This window comes from Mchenga conophoros, linkage group LG17, assembly GCF_057382185.1.
Source record: "Mchenga conophoros isolate Kocher_MC1m ecotype Shallow Benthic linkage group LG17, M_conophoros_male_GT1.1, whole genome shotgun sequence".
In the NCBI taxonomy this organism is placed as follows: domain Eukaryota; kingdom Metazoa; phylum Chordata; class Actinopteri; order Cichliformes; family Cichlidae; genus Mchenga; species Mchenga conophoros.
The window spans coordinates 36,035,398-36,055,317 of NC_140542.1; the positions used below are offsets into that span (position 1 = coordinate 36,035,398).

The 19,920-nt window shown below is 41.6% G+C and overlaps 1 protein-coding gene and 1 pseudogene across 2 annotated transcripts in view; one reads left to right on the plus strand and one right to left on the minus strand.

Moving 5' to 3' along the window:
• The window catches only part of LOC146555844 (chemokine-like protein TAFA-5), a 175,304-nt gene that overhangs the window by 149,882 nt on the left and 5,502 nt on the right, over nucleotides 1-19,920 (minus strand). The window lies entirely within an intron of this gene.
• On the plus strand, nucleotides 2,900-8,260 carry LOC146555845 (histone H1-like; annotated as a pseudogene).

The window sequence follows — 19,920 nt, forward strand, 5'->3', positions numbered from 1 at the left end:
GGAGTCAGGTGAGGTGGTTTGGGCATTTAACTACCATTGTTAGATTTGTATTGTTGATTGTCATTTATGCTTAGAAATATTTACTTATATATGCTTAGAGTTTTGTAATTAGTTGTAGATTGGTAGAGCATGAGAGGTCATACCGTGTCTTATTATTTTATGGTAGGATTAACGTAGTTACGTCTGTTCTAGTCTAAGTGCTCTTTGTTTAGATGAACTGCAGGACTTCCTCACCGTGTTATCTAGGATGAACCATCTAGGGTGAGGGGGAGGCTACCCTCTTCCTGACCAAGGATGTTTGACCCTTTGATCAGCAGTCCCCACACACACACACACACACACACACACACACACACACACACACACACACACACACACACACACAGGCAAGGTACTCTTTGTGTATGTAGACGTCATATGTTAATGAACTTATGCATATTCATGTAACCTCAATAAAAGGACAGTGATACGGGAGAACGGACGAGAGCTACTGGGGTCAAGCGAAGGAACGGCGCTCTGTCTGGTTCTCTCCCATGCACGAGTAACATGAAGAAGTTTGCCTACTTGCGTCTTGCTTGCAGTGTAATTATATTGTCTTAACGTTCCAGCGAATAGGTTCAAGCTACAAACCTATCATTAATTGGTCCTTCGAGCCGGAGCCCTGGAATCGCATTCACCGAGGGGAGGAGAGGCACGCTGAAAGACTGACGTCAGCCAGGAAGTTCCTGTGGATTCGCTGTATGTCTTTTCTCCTCGATGAATGGCGATTGGCGGGATTCGAGGCTGATATTACACGCTAAGCAACACCGAGTAAGTTTAGAGTCCAACTCTATAACTGTACGTCTTCGCCGCTCAGTGGGGCGTTGTCCGTGGCCGCTTAGTGGGGCTAAAATTACGTCTTCGCCGCTCAGTGGGGCGTTGTCCGTGGCCGCTCAGTGGGGCTAAAATTCGCCGTCTAAGTGGGGCGATGTACAAGGCCGCTCAGTGGGGTTTTTTGTACAGAAGCATTAAGTCGCAGAGTTGCGCAGTTCGAACTTTTTTTGGTTCGCCGTCTTAGTGGGGCGAAATACAGACCGCTGTGTGGGGTACTGTAGTGAGTTCTCCACCGCTCAGTGGGGTGTTGAGAAGTTCCGCGGGGTCCAGATTGTGCTGGACAGTAGGCCTATTTTGTGTTGTTGTCATTGTCGTCGTCGTTGTTGTTGTTGTTGTGTGTGCGGAGCAGAACATGTGGTCTGTGACACCGACTGTTGTTGTTATCATGGGTTTCTAAGCAACCAAGAGTGAGTCGGAGGGAGACAGACGTTTGTGCTGGACTTTGCTCCTGGCAGCACAAAGTATTTATGTAAAAAAGAGAGAGAGCAACGGCTCCACAGCTGCGCGGGTTCACGCGAGCGCGGTCACGCGGACCTGAGCCGTGCGGTTAATCGCAGGCTTATAAATGGAAGAGATTCAAATGTTAGAAGTTTTCAGAAAACACACCAGCCTTGGAGAGCTGTGGAGAAGGCCAGCCCACATCAGCAGCACTTAAGATATGCTCTGGTGAATGGCTTTCCCCCCACCCCTTGCTGACACAATGTTTATTCTTTAGCTTGCCCTGATCGACAGCAGCCTGTGTGCCAGACCATAGATTTAATTGAGGTGGATAGTTGTTAAAAGTAATCTACATTAAGCTTGTGGTTGCTTAAATTCAGTACAATGACATGTGAGGTGAAGTGATATAGGTAAATATTTAAACTAATGAAGTGCATAGAGGCACTTGACCTGTGTGAAAGACGGTCGTCTTATTATGAGCCATTGTTGAGATATAGAGCACATCTGTGAAAACAACTAATATGCTCAACCCTGTATGAAACATCTAAAAATACATGATGGAGAAGCTGTGTTGAATATGTAAGTGTAAGACTTTGCCACTGTGGGCAGAGCATGCAACTACTGTGTGATGTCGCGTTGCAGTTTTGTTTTTGTTTTTTGAGCTGATGAGCAAGCTACACATTATCAGATCAAGAGCTGTCTGAGAACTACTCAAAGAGAGGGAAACAGAGAGTGTGCAGCGTTTCCATGAGCAGTTTTTCTGCACCTTGACTCGTGTGTGTGTGTAGCATCAGCATCACGTTTTTGTTTATTTGTTTTGTTGGATTAAAAATAATTAAATAAACTGGTGATCATGCTTATGGATCACCATGGCACATATCTCCAGCCATATGGTTTATTTATGCAGATGAAAAAGTGAGTGTGAATGTGTCTGACATCACAGTGTTTTTGTGCGCTGTGCAAAAGTGATTGCCTCTGATTGTGAGTGAGAGCGGTGATTTTGCAGACCACCAGCTATTGTGAAGAAAAAAAAAAAGAGTGAAAAAGAGACAAATTACTACATTGTAGACGAAGAGAAATAATCATAGGAAAAAGGTTTTGTGTTGATCAGCCGAAAAACAACTACAATGTCATTTTCTGCTTTTAAGAAAGGATTGTTCACACAAACACAGACAGAGAGAGAGAGAGAGAGATGTGTGTTGATTAAGCAGTGATGATAATAATGAACATGTTTTAGTTTGTCACTTTCAGGTGAAAAGCAGACCTGTATCAATTTTCCACATGCAACAGTCGGAAGAAAGTTATAGTTTAACATCATTGGAAACATGCAGGCCAAGTTTCTGGCTGACTTATTTACAGTGCCATGTGTTTCTCAACCTCACAAGCGAGCTCACTCCTCCCTGAAGATAAGGAATGCAGCTCCAAAGCAATAACATGATAAAGAGACAGCAGCAAGTCCTGAGCACAAAAAGTCCCAGCAAAGCAGCAGCAATGTGGATAAACAGCAGCAGAAGAAGAAAGCAAACTCATCTTCCTGTCTGATTGGCTGAATTTCACGGAGGGGCGAGCAAGATGGCAGCGGGAAGAGGAGTTTTTGTTTGAGTTCTCAGCACGAGACACTTATTTGACGTCTTTCTGGCCTTCGGGACTTTTTTGGAGATCAGCGCGCTAAACTTGCTGGATCTGAGGCCAGGGTCTGCGGCGGCAGCATGTTGAAATGCTCAAAAAGGACTGAGTGACTCGGGCAAGCCACATGCGGCTAGCGACATGAAAGAAATGGACCCTTCATGATGCGTTCAACGTGCCAGCGCTGTGGTGGGAAAGGCTCCATCATAAACACGCCCTGCGCCCTGCGCCGAGGTTCAGGCCAAGAAGAAGAAGACGATGACTTCCAAGCCCAAGAAGGTCGGCCTCAGCGTGGGCGAGCTGATTGTGAAAGCCGTGGCCGCTTCCAAGGAGCGCAACGGCCTGTCTGTGGCCGCTCTCAAGAAGGCTCTGGCTGCCGGAGGCTACGATGTGGACAAGAACAAGGCCCGTGTCAAGACCGCCATCAAGAGCCTGGTGGCGAAGGGCACTCTGGTGCAGACCAAGGGCACCAGGACCTCCGGATCCTTCAAGATGAACAAGGCTACTGAGAGCAAAGCCAAGAAGCCCGCCGCAGCCAAAGCCAAGAAACCGGCAGCAGCTGCTAAGAAGTCGCCCAAGAAGGCAGCAGCAGCACTTCAGCTACTAGACAGGACAAAGCTGAAGGAGAACTGCCGGGACTGTTGAAGTGGGAGAGGACAAAAGAGTGAGAGGATAACAGAGTGAGAAGACTAGGTGAGAACACATAGGAATTATTTAATATGGGAAATCAAAATTTGGGTTAGCAAACCTGGGGAAAAGAAAACTGACTGCTTAAGTTGGAAAATTGAGACGGAGTCTGAAACATTGCGAAAATAGAAACATATACAAAATCACACACACACAAGCAGAACATGCATTAACCCTACTAACAATTCCAAACACAAAATGACTCATGAAGACTCATAGCACATTAGTTAAGAAATGATCAAATAGCAGAGAAGTGTGTAGGAAAGGCAGAGAACATGCTCTGCTGGAGATGCAGCTCCACAGACCTGCATTAAACCTGCCTAATAACACAAACACACATGCAATGAAAATTAGCTTGTTATCTTTCATCAGTGTTAAAATAGTGTCAATTTAGCAGACACTTGTTATTAAATACTGAATTTATCCAATGCAAAAAATTGACTCTCCAGGTTGCAGGACAACAGTTTAACTTTTGTGGGAAAAAAGATCCTGGTTTGACCAACCAGTGATCAGACAATAAATTTAGTTGTTAAAATGGTAAATTGGGAGAAGCTTCCTGCTTGATTGAGGCAGCACATGTAATTTACTGTATGAGGGAAATTGTCTTTTGTGATACTATTTTGAACATGCTTTTCTGTCGTCCTGTCAACTTAGTGGGTTAATAGCTGATATGCAAATTAGTTGATCGGTTTTAGATTAATGAAAGGTGACTGAATTCTAGTATGAGTGAATGAGATGTGTTGGAGTTGTTGTGTGTTGAGTGGAGACTCTAAAACACTGAGTTTCCTGTTTTGATGTGCGAGTGAATCCTGTATTTAGATACACAACTCTGAATACATCAGAACAAACGTCTTTTGTGAAGTGCATGACAGCATGTCACATGTTTTATGATGAAGGGAAAAAGGAAAAATTGAATAAAATAGATCTGTGGCTTAAATGAGTGAAGAGCACAGACCGGGTGATTAAACTCATAGCTAATAAGACATTAGGGTTATGTTGTGTGTTGTGCAGCTGATGGTTGGTTTGGAGTGAATCTAGCTGATGATTTTTCTTTTGTTGTGAAGTTGAGCCTGCCGATTAGTATGATGGTATGATGAACCATGCTAATGGTATGATTTACCCTCCTGAGATGAGGAGCTTGTGTCATGACTTAACAAGGCCTTTTTATTTTGATACTTTCACAGTGCACTGAAAGTTTTGTTCGATAATCTCTGTTCTTTGAGCAGATCTGCGAGTCGGGAATTAAAAGCGTTACACGTCGTCAAGAAAATTGTTGCAAGTGAGTTTCTCCACATTTAAAATGGGTTCAGGAGAAAGCCACTTATTTGGGACAATTAGGAAATGAGAGTCCCCCCCAAAAAGGATTCAACGAGGAAATCCAGTCTAAATTATTTTTCTTTTTGAAATAACGTCGTTTTGCTGAGCGTGGAAACGAATGCGATGATAATTTCCACAATTAGCAAAAGAAGGAACCACTGAGTGAATGAGTAAGAATTTTAAAATAACTGACTGACTGACTGAACATGATTGTGTGAAGCTAACCCCCACCTGACAAAGGTGCAGATGAACCCATGTGTTTCCTTTTACAGGAGCAGAAAGATGACAGCAACACTCGAGGTTGCATGATGATTTAACCTTTTAAATGCCATTTTCTGTGTCTGTGCATTTATCAGGTGTGTTATTCATAGGCTTGAGTTGCTCACAGAGATAACTGTGACAAAGTATGCATACGCCTGCGCAAGCGCTAATATTTGCATTTTCTTTTCTTACAGCATGCCAGTTCTTCATGTGAATTGATGATGCGATTTATACCAGGACAACTGGTTGATGTTTTTTCCTACTACAGGATTTCTGGGTTTATGTGTGAGGAAAACTGTGTTTACAGGTTATGAGTGGTGATGCTGTTGCATTGTGTTGATGGGAAAATGTGAAGGTTACTTTGATAATGTGAATAACCTGTGTGAAATTTCCTGTGTTGAGAACTGGTGTTACTTCTTTCCACAGCTAGGGTTGACTTTATGGTGTTTTTATGGCACCTCTGGAACCTGTTGACCTGTGTCTGACCTCTGTCTGACTACAGTCAATGTGCATTGCTAATGTTAGTTTCTTTGAGAATGCTGTGGAAGATTCAGCTGAAACGAACAAGTGACATGAGTAAAACAAATAAGAGATACAGTGTTTCTGGGATAGTTTGATATGGGCTCATTAGCTGGCCACTTTTGAGCCCATAGTAATATATAAGTGGAGTGACTTTGCTTAAGAGCAGTCACCGATTACATTAATGTTGCCTGAGTACATGGGATGATCCATGTCTGAGGCGACTTATGAAAATAATTGTAGTTTACTGATTTGAGAAAACCTGCACATGACACTTGTCTTGCTGATGTTGAATGCTTCTTGTCCTTATGATACAATTGTTTACAGGTATGGAGTTTGATTTTACTTCCAGATTTTGTTTTCCAGGCCATGATGGTGTGTATGCAGGCTCCTGGGAGAGCCAGGTGTTAAGCAAACTTAATATGCAAAGCACACTAACATTTTCATTGCAGGATTATAGGTCCAGGGTGGTGCTGCTCCAGGGGAGGAGATGCCCTGATGTTGCCTGGGATATGATCTAGCTAATCTTTTTCTTTAAGACTGGAATCCAGGTTTGGTGAGTTGACGCATGGGTGTGTCCATGCGTCAAGAGGAGGGGTCCAAGGATTAACATTAAACAATGTTTTTTATTATTGTTGCAGTGATTTGTGTGATTAGCCGTTTTATTTACAAATATTAAACCTATGCAAGTGGTGCACCCATGTTCAGATGAGGCTTTGATGGCCTATAAGTGAAGTTCACTGAACTAAAGAATGTGGTTTGATGATTGTTGACATACTCTCCAAATAGTTTGTCTTCCTAGCAAGGAAATACAGGTGCAGCAGTAATCTCCTGAGAAATCTTCAGAGGCCCAGTGAGAAGCGCATAGCTGACAGGACCAGGCAGTGGTTGAGGTCAAAGATCAAGCTGATTGGGGCCCATCATGAAATCAGACCTTGGAGCCACAGCAAGGACCATGAAACTGCCTGCAAAATAGAGGAGAGGATCGTCCACAAGATGGGAGAGAGGCTTCAGGAGGATCAGAGATCATCTTCAGCACAGCAGACATCACACAGAGAGCTGTGCTACTAAGCTTCCAGGAAATCAAGAGGAGACTTCCCACAGCAAGATTTTAAATACAATGAAAGATTCAATATTGACGCTGAGGAAGACGACTAAGGTGTACGACGTGCTCTGCCTTAAACCTTCAGCAGCGTTGGAACATAAACACTCAGGGGATGAGGAGCGTGCCAAGCTCCATCGACAGCGTAGAAGGAGTTCGAGGATGACATCATGATTCTGTGAAAAGCACAGGAACCAGAAGCTATGGTGGTGATAACAGCAGTTTCCTATGAACATCACCTAACGCTGTGCCACTGTACTGTGCATACGATGACACTCTGAAGGCTGCTGGGATCATAATAGCAGTAAGACAACCCTGCACCCTTTCCACAGAGGTGTTTTCTGCAGAGTATGGACAATGAAGGACAATGAAGGAGTCATAAATATCCCCCTCACAGGACGAAGGCCTGAAGTGAGGTAATGGGAGGCCATAAAACTAGAGTGCTGAGAGGTCTGCAGCTTTGGAAATAGCTGAGAACCATGTTGACAAACAACAAAACCAACTGGTATGTTTGAATGTTTATTCTACATACATTTGGACTCTGGTCCTATGGACAACGATGGAAACAACTGGAAGAGACATTCATGACGCCCTGCAGAACTCAAACCACTCTGCAGAGAGACATGTGATGTGCACACCTGGAGGAAGCATTACCAAGCTGAGATGTTTTTGAAAATGTTACTTTTTTATTTTCACTATTAAATTAACAATTTCTTTGTTTGCTCGTAAGATGCAGTTTGCCATGAGATGAGCTCAATGAATGGGATAACTGCTAATACATTTGTTGAACTGTGTACCTTTTCAGTAATTTAGGGTGATTTGACATATGCTGAGTATAAAAATGTTTGCATTGAAACTGTCAGACATGAGGTATTCATACCTGGGAACTTTTCAGGCATAAAGGTCAAAAAGGGGGGAAATGTTAGATTTGTATTGTTGATTGTCATTTATGCTTAGAAATATTTACTTATATATGCTTAGAGTTTTGTAATTAGTTGTAGATTGGTAGAGGTTTTGATCCTTGATAGTCTGCAAACTTTGTGTGTATTAGACAGCACTTTGGGAGCATGAGAGGTCATACCGTGTCTTATTATTTTATGGTAGGATTAACGTAGTTGCGTCTGTTCTAGTCTAAGTGCTCTTTGTTTAGATGAACTGCAGGACTTCCTCACCGTGTTATCTAGGATGAACCATCTAGGGTGAGGGGGAGGCTACCCTCTTCCTGACCAAGGATGTTTGACCCTTTGATCAGCAGTCCCCACACACACACACACACACACACACACACACACACACACAGGCAAGGTACTCTTTGTGTATGTAGACGTCATATGTTAATGAACTTATGCATATTCATGTAACCTCAATAAAAGGACAGTGATACGGGAGAACGGACGAGAGCTACTGGGGTCAAGCGAAGGAACGGCGCTCTGTCTGGTTCTCTCCCGTGCACGAGTAACATGAAGAAGTTTGCCTACTTGCGTCTTGCTTGCAGTGTAATTATATTGTCTTAACGTTCCAGCGAATAGGTTCAAGCTACAAACCTATCAACCATATTTCCTGAATTCCTCTTAAGTTGCATTTTTCAGGCATGTCCTAAAGTAGGGGTCTCCAACTCCAGGCCTCGAGGGCCGGTGTCCCCCAGGTTTTAGATCTCACCCTGGGTCAATACACCTGAATCAAATGATTCGTTCATTACCAGGCCTCTGGAGAACTGCAAGACATGTTGAGGAGGTAATTTAGCCATTTGAATCAGCTGTGTTGGATCAAGGACACATCTAAAAACTGCAGGACACCGGCCCTTGAGGCCTGGAGTTGGGGACCCCTGTCCTAAAGGGAGAAAGACTGGAATCAAATCCAGGATGGGCTGGCTTAGGAAGGACTGGATATTCAACTTGTAAAAGGGGGAAACATGCATCAGTGCACTTGACAGAGATGTTTAATATGCACTTATGTCCCAATTAAAATCTATTAAAACAACTGCTGTGAAAATGAATTCCAAGTTATTACATACCCCTCTGATGCAAAAGTGTTGAAATATTCTGTTTACTTTTTATCAGATTCATCAAAGCAATAATATGATGCCTCCGTCTCACTGCACATAAAACAGCAACAGCTGATGGCTGGTGATGACATGCCGTGTCAACAGGAAATGGAAAGAGAGCCACCCCACCTCTTCTGTGCCTTGTGTCTCTCACTTTGGTTTCCCTTGCTCTCAGACTCACGTGTCACTCCAGAAGCTGGGGAATTAGTTGGCGGTGGCGGAGGGGAGTGAATGCTACTACCGGCACCCATAAACTAGTTACATGTGCATGTTTGCGTATTGATATGCTGACAGTCTATGATCCAACAAAACATCTCCCTTCCCTCCCGCAGCCTCTGAACGCGAAGACGTACTTCAACATCGCCCAAGGATTTGTTAATTAGCTTGCCAACATCTGTCCTCTCTATGCAAGATGGGATTAGAATACAAAAAAAAAACCAGAACACCCGTCATATGATCACCACCTTTCCGCAACAGCACCCATAACAACAGATGTCAACCACCCTCCACCCCCACCGCAATAGCTGAGAGGTAAGGAGAATTAAAAAAAGAAATGACTCATTTTTTTTATGTGATCCCTCTTTAATTGACGTTAGCATGTTGTTGAATAATACATGCCCTTCTTTGGTAGAGTGCTGCAAAGTGATAAATTGTGTATGTGTGTTTGGGTGTAGGTGGGTATGAATGGGGGTACAAGCTACTTTGATGTGAAACTCATATCCTGCTTGTAATGTCGTCCAGGGGCCAAACGGAATTGATAAAGGGATAACTTTTGCTCTTACGGAATGATTATACTTAGAATTAAGTTGTACGGGACAGATCCTACAGGAGATGAAGAGGAGGGTGAAATGGTGAGGAGTTCTCTCCATTCATTTTTTCTGTTGAAGCTTTGGGTACACAGAGCTCAATGTGGTCTCCCCAGACATTGACCAATGAAGTAATTACATTTATGTGAGTGTGTAGGATTGATTCATCAAACAACGCTTGCTACAGAAAGCTTCTGATTTAATTGGGGAGCGGATGACACATGCATCTTCCTGTGATAACAGATCATTTTTCATCAAAATGAAATCACCCCCCAGTATTATATATGGAATTCAGTACTGCCCTGAGTCAATGATATACAATTTGGTCTATAGCAATTGTGTAATTGCTATAGAGTTGCAATTATTCATGATTTGAGAGGTGCAGGAGGTACAGTGCCATTTGTTACTTGGTGGACACGACACCAAGTAACAAATCTGTAGAAATATCTCATTATTGATTTTTCAGCTGTTAATACAAAATGTACATATGCTCGTAATGTATGTGCAAAACGGTTACTGAAAATTTTCCCCTGCAATATGTACACCATAACATGTGACTGACAGCTACATGATTGGAGGGGGAAGACTCAAAATCCCAAGCCAATGACAGTGGTTGAGAATGCTTACTAGATCCTAAATAAATAATATCACAGTGCAAAAACACTATTTTAACTCATTCACTGCCATTGACGTCTATAGCCGTCAATGGCAGTGAATGAGTCAATGGGTTTAACTCATTCACTGCCAATGGCTGGCAGTGAATGAGTTAATTTATAGGTTAACATGCTGCTTAAATAATCATAGGAATATTCATAGTCAAGTCAAGTCAGGAAGTGTACTTCAAAAGTTAAACTGCTCAGTGCAGCATTTTGCAGCTGTAGCTGGTTATTTTATGCACACCAGCAGTTGAAGATTCATTTTCTTCTTCTTACATGCTGGCACTCTACATGGGGTAACTGTTCAGTACAAAAGGTATTAATTCAATAATTACCCAATTAAAAAAAAAAAAACAACTAATTGATTCTAATTGATTGGTATCAGTATAGACCAAAATTGATGTAACACAGTAATAAGGAGGAAAAAATAAAGGAAAACTGATTTAAAGGTTGAAATTAATAAAAGTAGTTTGGTAACTTAATGCAAACTACCAACATTGTTATTACCAAACATAATAATTGATCATTACATGGTAATATAATTACATAAGATCATCACAATATTTTTTTTAGCTTTTTTATTTCGAAACCTTTACCCCAACATTAACAAGTTATAGTGCTATCTAACCCAAATACAATAAAGCAATGACAAATAATAATTCTGAACTTTGTAAAGGTCAAATCCTTAAAATCTAATGTAATTTCATGTTTTTAAATCACTTAATCCATTTTTGAAGTTGTTCAGTCAATAAATTGACAAATATTTTGAGTTTTAAGCTGATCGATATTGTTTTTTATTATCTATAACAACGCTTTTCACAATCTCTTCATAGTTGTTGTGAGCAAATTTGAGATAAGTAAAAAGGTGAGATTAGTTTGGATAAGGAAAGGAGTACTTTGGGGGTCTTTACTGAGATATAACAGTGGAAACAAGACAGGAAAGCTGGGAGAGAGAGCAGAGGGTAGACATGCTGTAAATGGCTTTGGAGCAGATTTGAACTCGGGCCTCTGCCATAGCCTTGGGTCACTACACCGACATCAAGGCAAGGATTTCTGTCACTAAAACAATCTGTTAACTTTAACTGGTTTAAACAAAGTTACATATTTTACCTGCCCTTTAATATTCCCTGAACCTAACAACACAAAGCACATGAAGAATGGAGAGCTCAGCAATTACACCTTTTTACATTTATGTAGCAAAACTTTTCAAACAGTGAACAGTAAAATAGGAACTGAATTTTGCGGACGATTCAATGCAGACTGATAGTTTAGAAAGTAATTCATTCAGATTGTAAGATTTCACATTTCTGCACCCATTTCAGCAGAATAAATGTAGATGATTTAAAGAACTTGGCTCCCGTTAAAGACACAGCTATGAATGGTTGAGCAAAAATCACATTCACACAGGGGCCATCTGGTCAGCAATGGCCCTGAAATTATGCAGATTGTATCTTTTTCATGACTGACAATGTTCTGTTTTTTGCCTAAGATTACATTAGATGTTTTCTTCAGCGTTAGTCCAATATCGTATTAAATTATCAGAGTCAAAACGTGTCATTTGTGCATTTGTACCATCTGAATGCGTTCCCAGATGATATCTTACACGAATAGAACCCAGGGAGGAGTTAACAGCGTGAAATAAAAAGAAACCATGACTTTTAACTGAATGCAGTAAGCTGGCTGCCTACAGTACACTGGTCATGTCACATACAGTGAAATGTTGCCCATAGGATCTCTGCACAGATGTTGTAATGAGCTCTTCAAACCTAAAGAGGCAGACATAACTCGCATGTTATGCTGTCGCTACGACAATGGAAGGGTTTATCACTGACAGTGGCTTGTGGGGAGAGTGTGTGCACTGAGGAGTGGGGTGGGTGGGTGGGGGTAACTGAGATAGCAAAAGTGCATGAGAGAAATAAAAAAAAATCTCCTCCAGCATCCCATGCATGCATAAAGAGGCATGCTTCAGCATGTCTAGGGGTAACAGCAGGAGTTAGACTGCCGCAGCTCAGTGAACACTTTCAGGCAACATTTTCTACTGTATCCCTTGCAGCAGTACTAACCTTCTGTCCCACCCCTCTGCCTCTCACACTCTTTTCTGAGTTTCCTCACTTGCATCTCTGGCTCTCTAGCTCTGTCTTGCCCATCTCTCCCTCAGACTGTGTCACGAGGGTAAAGAGAAAAAAAAAGAAGACGGGGATCTCCTTTTACACGACAGGGCCCCAGAGGTGATGGCTGACAAAATAATCTAACTTGCACAAACCACAGCAGTGTATTTATTCATATTTCTAAAAAATAAAAAGACATCTCTGCAAGCAGCTAGTGCTGCATGAGTGTACTTCTAGACCAGATCATCAAAGTAGTATGGCTTTTGGAGTGTCTAGAGCACAATTTGGGGTCACAGAAGTGCAAGGCTCGCTAAAACGATCTGATATTAAGAGAAAATATATGAGGAAATTTATGCTTTAGCAATTTTTAGGAGACACCTGACACTTCCTTAGGTGGTTTAGTCTGAGTGAAACTGGCCAAACACAATATGCAAAGCAGTTGATACAAAAATGGCAGCCGTCAGCTTAGCATGCTCGTCATTGGGCACAAGACCTGGACAGCATAAGCAAACATGTATATGACAAGGTTTTTAGATTAGCAACTGGCTTAATTCAATGTAAATTTCGCCATGAAGTACTTGAGTAGTGGTGTAAAACTGTTTAGGCTTCTATTGCTTCCATCTTGATTGGTAATACTTACTTTGGTAATAATCAGAGCAAAAGAGAGAGATTCTGCCCATTTTTGAGCTCAGTGTTCAGGCAATGGCAATGTTCTGGAAGAAGTATATTGCAGAGGGACACACCTGTACAAGAGACAATTCTAGCTGGTGATGACTGGGGCCTAGGCTGTAAAGTGAGTACTCTAACTATACCATAAAATACCCATCAGTAGAGATGCCCCATCATTCTTCTGCTGTTCACACAACTGTTAAAAGGTAGAAAAATACATCTATCAAATTAACATCTTGCATTGAAATTTTGTTAAAGGTTCCAGGAAGCTTTAAGAGACTCACAAGAAGCTAAAACTGCAACAGCTACTTATTTCATCTGACTGCCTCGTCTCTTTCTAGGCAGAAACATCCTCTTGTGTTTTCTGTTTTACCTGCTGCTGTAATGTGGGGTCAGGATTATACACTGTTTTTTAAATCCTAACTAATGTAGACTCCATCATTCGCATTGCAAAAAGAAACTCCAGTGGGCAACTTTACTGAGTTTCCAAGCTCCAATGAAACTTGCTGCCTTCAGAATTTTATGTCACATCTCGAACATCTGTTGGATTAGAGAGTGGCGTTCTGACTGTAAATGAGTAACATCAAGCAAACAAGCACATTTATCACAGGAGAATTTTTTTTATATGTTACAGTTTAAAATAATAGCTGTACAGAGGATACAGCTATTTGGATGTTACCTTCTAATAACATCCTAACTAGAGAGACTTGTATCCCAGAGGACATGTGAAGCCATTTAGGAGCTGCCAAAAATCCAGTTCCACTAATGGCCGCTTCAGGCTGGCTCCAAAAGTGACTCAAAAACTCCAATGTCACAATGCCCAACTTCATGACAGAAATAAACATATTTACAGCCAACAAACAGGCCTTTATAGCTGATGTCTTACATCATGACAACTGTCGGGGGATTCATTTTTCACAACTTACCAGTTCAAATTACATTAAGATTGAAAGTTGGCCATTAGTAGGCTGGTAGCCCACCAGCGGGTGCCGTTATATTTTCCATTTAATGTAAAAAGAACGACAAGAAGAATGTGCTGCAGTTTTGTAAAGTGAAGAACTAGCGTTTTATTTACAACTTATGTCACACTAATTATCAGTTATCTTAGTTATCTGTGCAACGTACCCAAACAGTAGCAGTAATTTCTAACCAGGTTTGATAGCATTAGCTGACTGGTGTTAATTCTAGACTGCCATCTAAATGACAAAAGAATGGGAAACCAGTGGCTGATTGCACAGTGGCTATATTGAATAAATGGAAGAAAATGAATGGCTGAATGGCTGGATGTATGTATGGATGGATGGATGGATGGACAAACGGACTGATGGGAATAACTTGGGTAGCTGAGTAACTTTGTTGTAATAGAGGTGTCATGAATGCATAAATTAAATGAATAAACACCTGAAATCAGAACTTCTACTGGCTCAGTAAGTAGTGTAGCGCCATAGTGTACTGGGTTACATATTAGCTTGGCAAATAAAAGGTCACTGGTTCACTCTTTGCCAAATAAACCACTCCTCTTTGGGGCTGTGTCTGGAAAGGCATCTGGTGTAAAACTTTTCCAAATCAAATATATGGAGCTATGGAGTGTGTTTATACACCACTCTACATTTAATCACTAGTTATTATTCATCTCTGGCTCTCTTAAACAGCAACCAACCAACTGGTTGCAGCAGATGGCTGTCCCTACATGAGCCTGGTTCTGCTGGAAGTTTCTTCCTGTTAAAAGGGAGTTTTTCTGTCCCACTGTCACCAAATCGCTTGCTCATAGGAGGTCATATGATTGTTGGGGTTTTCATCTTTTTTCTCTGCGTTATTGTAAAGTCTTCACCTTAGAATATATAATGCGCCTTGAGACAATTGTTATTGGGATTTAGTGCTATTTAAATAAAATTGGAATTGAACCTGCTGTGGTGACTCCCTTGCAATACGGGAGCGGTTAAAAGTGGCTCCATTGGATCAGTTGTTAATGAGCTAAAATGATAACAGACATTCAGAATGTGGCAGTTCATATTGTTATTTGTGCTGAGGAGCATCCAGTTTAATATTCCTTCAGTAGACAAAGAGGGGTAATCTGGCAGCTTTTTGGTGGCATTTAATCAACTGCATAAAAGAAGAAAATGGAAATTGTTTTGACTGCAAAATAATTAGAGTAAATGTGTGCTATGACCCCCAAAAAGGACATGGAATGTAGAAATTCATTTTCATGGGTGACTTGGAGGTAAAAAACAAAACAAGAAAAACCAAAAAGGTTTTAGATCCATAAGTACATTTAGCTTTTTAACTGCATTGTTTTATTTATGTATTTGTCTATTCCATGATATGTTTGACTTATCTGGTTAGTAATACTTGCTGCTTCCGAGACTTCATATGTGCCTCAGGAAAGATTAAGGTTACCGCCTCGTAGGCACAGTGGTAGTTTTTCCATTAAAACAGGAAACCTTCCTCATCCACTGGGCTACACACGGTCTCAAATCAAATCTTTACTATATATTTCTTTTTCTCTCTGCAACAGCAGCTGCAGATCAGTTTGTTTCTGCATCCCAAAATGGTTGTTGGAGCAGCAACAAGCAACGCTGCAAGATAAATGAGGGCAAGCACAATGTAATTTCCATATCAATCATAGTGTCAGCAGCTTAGGTTGAGGAGAAGGAGAAAGGGAAAGAGGGAGGAATGGAACGATACAAGGAGAGGGAGAAAGGTAAAGGCTGAAAGTAAGAAAACAGATGCTTTTGTTGTTACATACATACTCCAGCTATTATTGAAATAAGCCATTTCAAACCAAGGGCCAAGTAATGCACCGTGGGGCACAGAGCGAAAACTCAGACTGACCGACTGACCGAGCCACCAGGTGTCTGACTGACAGACAATCCTTGAAACCATTTCAGAATCTCAACTGCCTCTCGCATGTGGGTGCTGACTGAGTGCAGCTGTCATTTAGATCATAAACGCCCCAAAGATTTATCTTCTAAAAACATTAACACTGAACTGTAGCCTTGATGTGGAGATGGTGTGGCTGACAAGCTGTGGGCATGAATGGAAGGAAAAGGAGGAAGAAAAGGACTAAGGGGAGGCCCTCAAGGCCCCATAACAAGTTCTCAAGAGTTGGGCTGGCGAAACTTTGCGCCGGTGTTATCTTGTTAAGCACAAGAGTCACTGAAGGACACCAGACAATTGATTGAACGGAGTTGACTTCAGCACAATTTCCTCTTCGTGGCGACATGCATCAACCAGGCCACGGGTCCCTATATTCTGCAGCTTAACTACCTCTCAGGCCTCCCACTGTGACAAATGGCTTCTGTCTCTTCTAATGTAATATTTGTTTCTACTTCTGAGAGCCTCTCGGCTACTCTGTGGCAAGTCTGTCTGCCGACTGCTTCATTGTGTTAGCTGACTTTATTCCCCAACCGGCTGTCAATTGGTGGACCGTCTGAGTGTTCTCGTCTGTCTGTCTTTTGTCTCATTGCTTGCGCGTCCTTCCCCCCCCCCCCCCCCCTCCCAAGCTCTTTCTACTGCTCCCCCGTCAACCCCTTGCTCTCTCTGTCTCATGCTCACCATTTCTCTGTCTCCCATGTGCGCTATGTCTATCTCGCTTCCTTCCCCTACTCTCTCATTCTCATTGCCTCCCTGCCATCCTGCTCCCTCTTTCCCTCTCTCTCTGAAATCTCCCTCCTCCCCCTATTCCTTTCTCCACTTTACCGCCATGTCTTTGCTCCAGATGCTAGCTGTCTCAGCTCCGTGGGCTGAGTCTCAGTGATGGGCCCCTGCAGGAATTCAAAGCACCATTCTGGCATTTTCTTCCAAGCAATTGCTTCTTGCAGTAATAAAGGGGAGTAGCTTTAGCATCTCTGTCTGAATGGGCTCACTAGCCCTAGGCAAAACAAGCACAAGTGCACATCCGCCAATCCTCTCGGGGCAGGAGCACATCGTGAGTCTCTGTCCGGATTTCGACCCAATTAAGCCATCTCACGCAATTTACAGAATTGGTTACAAAAAAACGTACCATTAATCACATTTTCTCTGTCAAAAGCTCAGAATGAGGCTCCGGAATAAGAAAATCCGCATTTTTATTGTCACTGGAGAGCTGGACGAGAAGTTCACATTTGCATACCATGTACAATTATTATACACAAACAACCCTTTTCTTTGAGCTGTGACCTGTTGAGCCCTGCAGTCATACACCACTCATAACATGATATGTAAATATTGCACATGTGGTTTTAATGGTAATTAAAGTCACATCGACAGCAAATTAATTCACGATGGGACACGGAGCATTTAAGGTGCAATTAGCCATGGAGGCGGCTACGGTGATACTTTGCCTAACTGCAAACAGCAAACACTTTGCAATTTGTTTTCACATTAAGTAAATGTCACAGCATATTAGCATGCCATTATGACATCTATGTTTTCTTTTTTTCCCCCCTTTACACAGCAGAGTCTGGTTACAAAGGTGCAGGTGATGGAACAGAGAAAAAAGGAGACAAGGAAGAAGCTTTGATGAAACTTTTACTGCATCTCTGTGTAAACAACTTCACAAACTGTTGTAGCTGCTAACTGTTCTGGGGCCATGAAAGCAGCTTTGGAGGAACAGGTTGTTCTTACAAGTCAGCATCATCTTTGTATTTTGCTTGGATATTCAGTCACTACATGTTTGCAGCACACAGTGTATGTGCATATTTTTTGTATTTTGTATACCTAAAATCAATATTATTAACCAGAAGCCCAGAAATACACATCAATAATACCGGAAATAGAAGTACTGGGAATGTAACTGAGTGTTTACCTTCATTTGTGAGTTTTATGTCTAAAAGACTTAAATAGAGTATTTACCTAAAAGGCCAGCATTCATTAATTCAGTGACGGTGTGGAAGAGCAATGCATCTGTTACTTCTAAGCAGTTCTGTTTGTTATGTGTGTTTTGATGTAAATCAACTGATTTTTTTTTCAAGTTTTTAAGAAAACGTTGGTTTGATGTTTTCCTTTAACAGAACTGAGCCTCTTCATGCAAGTAAATCTATGAAGTTCTACTAATGCACAGTACTAGCTTGAGTTAAATGCTAACAGTGGTTTGGTAATAGTAACAATATCCATTTTCACACATGCACCAGAGTTCTAAACATTTCTATACAAGTATTTTAGTATAGCCAGGTGTGAGTTGCAGCCCTTCTCTTTACCTGGGTGTTACTTATCCCGAATTATCAGGTATTACCTCTTGTGTGTAGCACCCATCCAGTTTATGGCTACAGCTTGCTAACCAAGCTTTTTACTGTTTAATGATAGCCTACTAATTCATTTAAAGAACAACTTCCGACAATGCCCTAGCCTTATTCTCCCTACATTCTCTGAAATTCAAATGTGATGTTAAGTACAGCATCTTAATTTAGTATGTTAACATGCTAATATTTGCTCATTAGCATACAGCTGAAGCTAATGAAAACACTATGTACTTTGGTACTCTAAATACCTGCAAAGTTAGCAGGTATTTAGAGTACAAAGTTTGTCTTTCCAAAATTGTAATAAGAGCCCACCCTTAGCTGCTAAAATATTTTGTTGTAGACCAAAGGGGTCACCTAAAGTGGATGCAACCAACTGCTTGAGTATTAGACTCCTATTGCTCCCCATAAAGTCACAGTTGAACCTAAGTAATACGTATATAAAATGAGCTTTACAAACTAGCAAATAAGCTATTAAATTCTGATTTATTAACAAGAGTATTTATGAAGTGGTATCACAGTCCCAAATGTGCAAACCTTTTTAAAACTTACAGGATGATAGATTGCCTTAGAGAGAGCCAAAAGTACTTACAGCACACCAAACAAAAACGTACTGATCATTTCCACACAGCAGATACCATCAATGAATTGACACAAGTGCTACACGTAAAACAGAACAAGGAAAAACAGAAAATACTGCCTGTGGCCATGCTGCCATATCCTTCCACACACTAAAAAAGTTTCCATATCCACTTAAAATTTTATACTCTAAGTTGCCAAAGCCTCAATATTAGTTCTTCGCCTTACTAAGCTCGACACTGCCGATAAGTAGTATGGTCATTACGTGATAACAGCAAATGCTCCTCCTCCCCTTCAAATGACACTCATCATGGTCTTTAAATTTTGCAAAGCTACCTTTTAAAAAGTTGCTCAAATATGCATGCGATCCCTGGCCCCATTTCCGGCGGTCCGTAATGTGGCTCTTTGCTTTCTCTGTGGAAAAACTCAACAAGTTGACTCTTTATGAATTTGCGTCCCCAGGCCATCTGCAAGCCTTTCTGCCATTCCCTGACAGTGGCTGCTCTCTCTGCCTCCCTCCCTGCAGAGGAAGAAGCTCCAGGCTATGCTGAAAATAGGATAAGATATTAAAATAAGTGCGCGCGTTCACCTACAAGTTCTTGCGTCTTTTCTTTTTTTTCAGGTCAGTCAAGTCCTGTCTTCTCCGCTGGCAAACCAGCCTCGCAACAGCAACAGATTATGCGTGCGTGTGTGTGTGTGTGTGTGTGTGTGTGTGTGTGTGTGTGTGTGTGTGTGTGTGTGTGTGCACTTGAGCACATGTAAGCCTTGGCAAATCACCACAGATGCATGACCAGGAAACACAGGATACCACGCTGAGCGACAGAGTGATGTGATGAGAATGGCTTTAAGCTTTCGAGCCTGACAGCAGGGGAATGCATGCACGTGTGTGTGTGTTTGTTTGTTTTTGTTTCTTTGTGTGTGTGTCTGACCTTTCAGCATTTTCTAAAGTCTGTATCTTTACAGGGTGGTCATGTATGTGCAAATAGGTGATTGATGTTCCTGAACGACCTTGATGACGT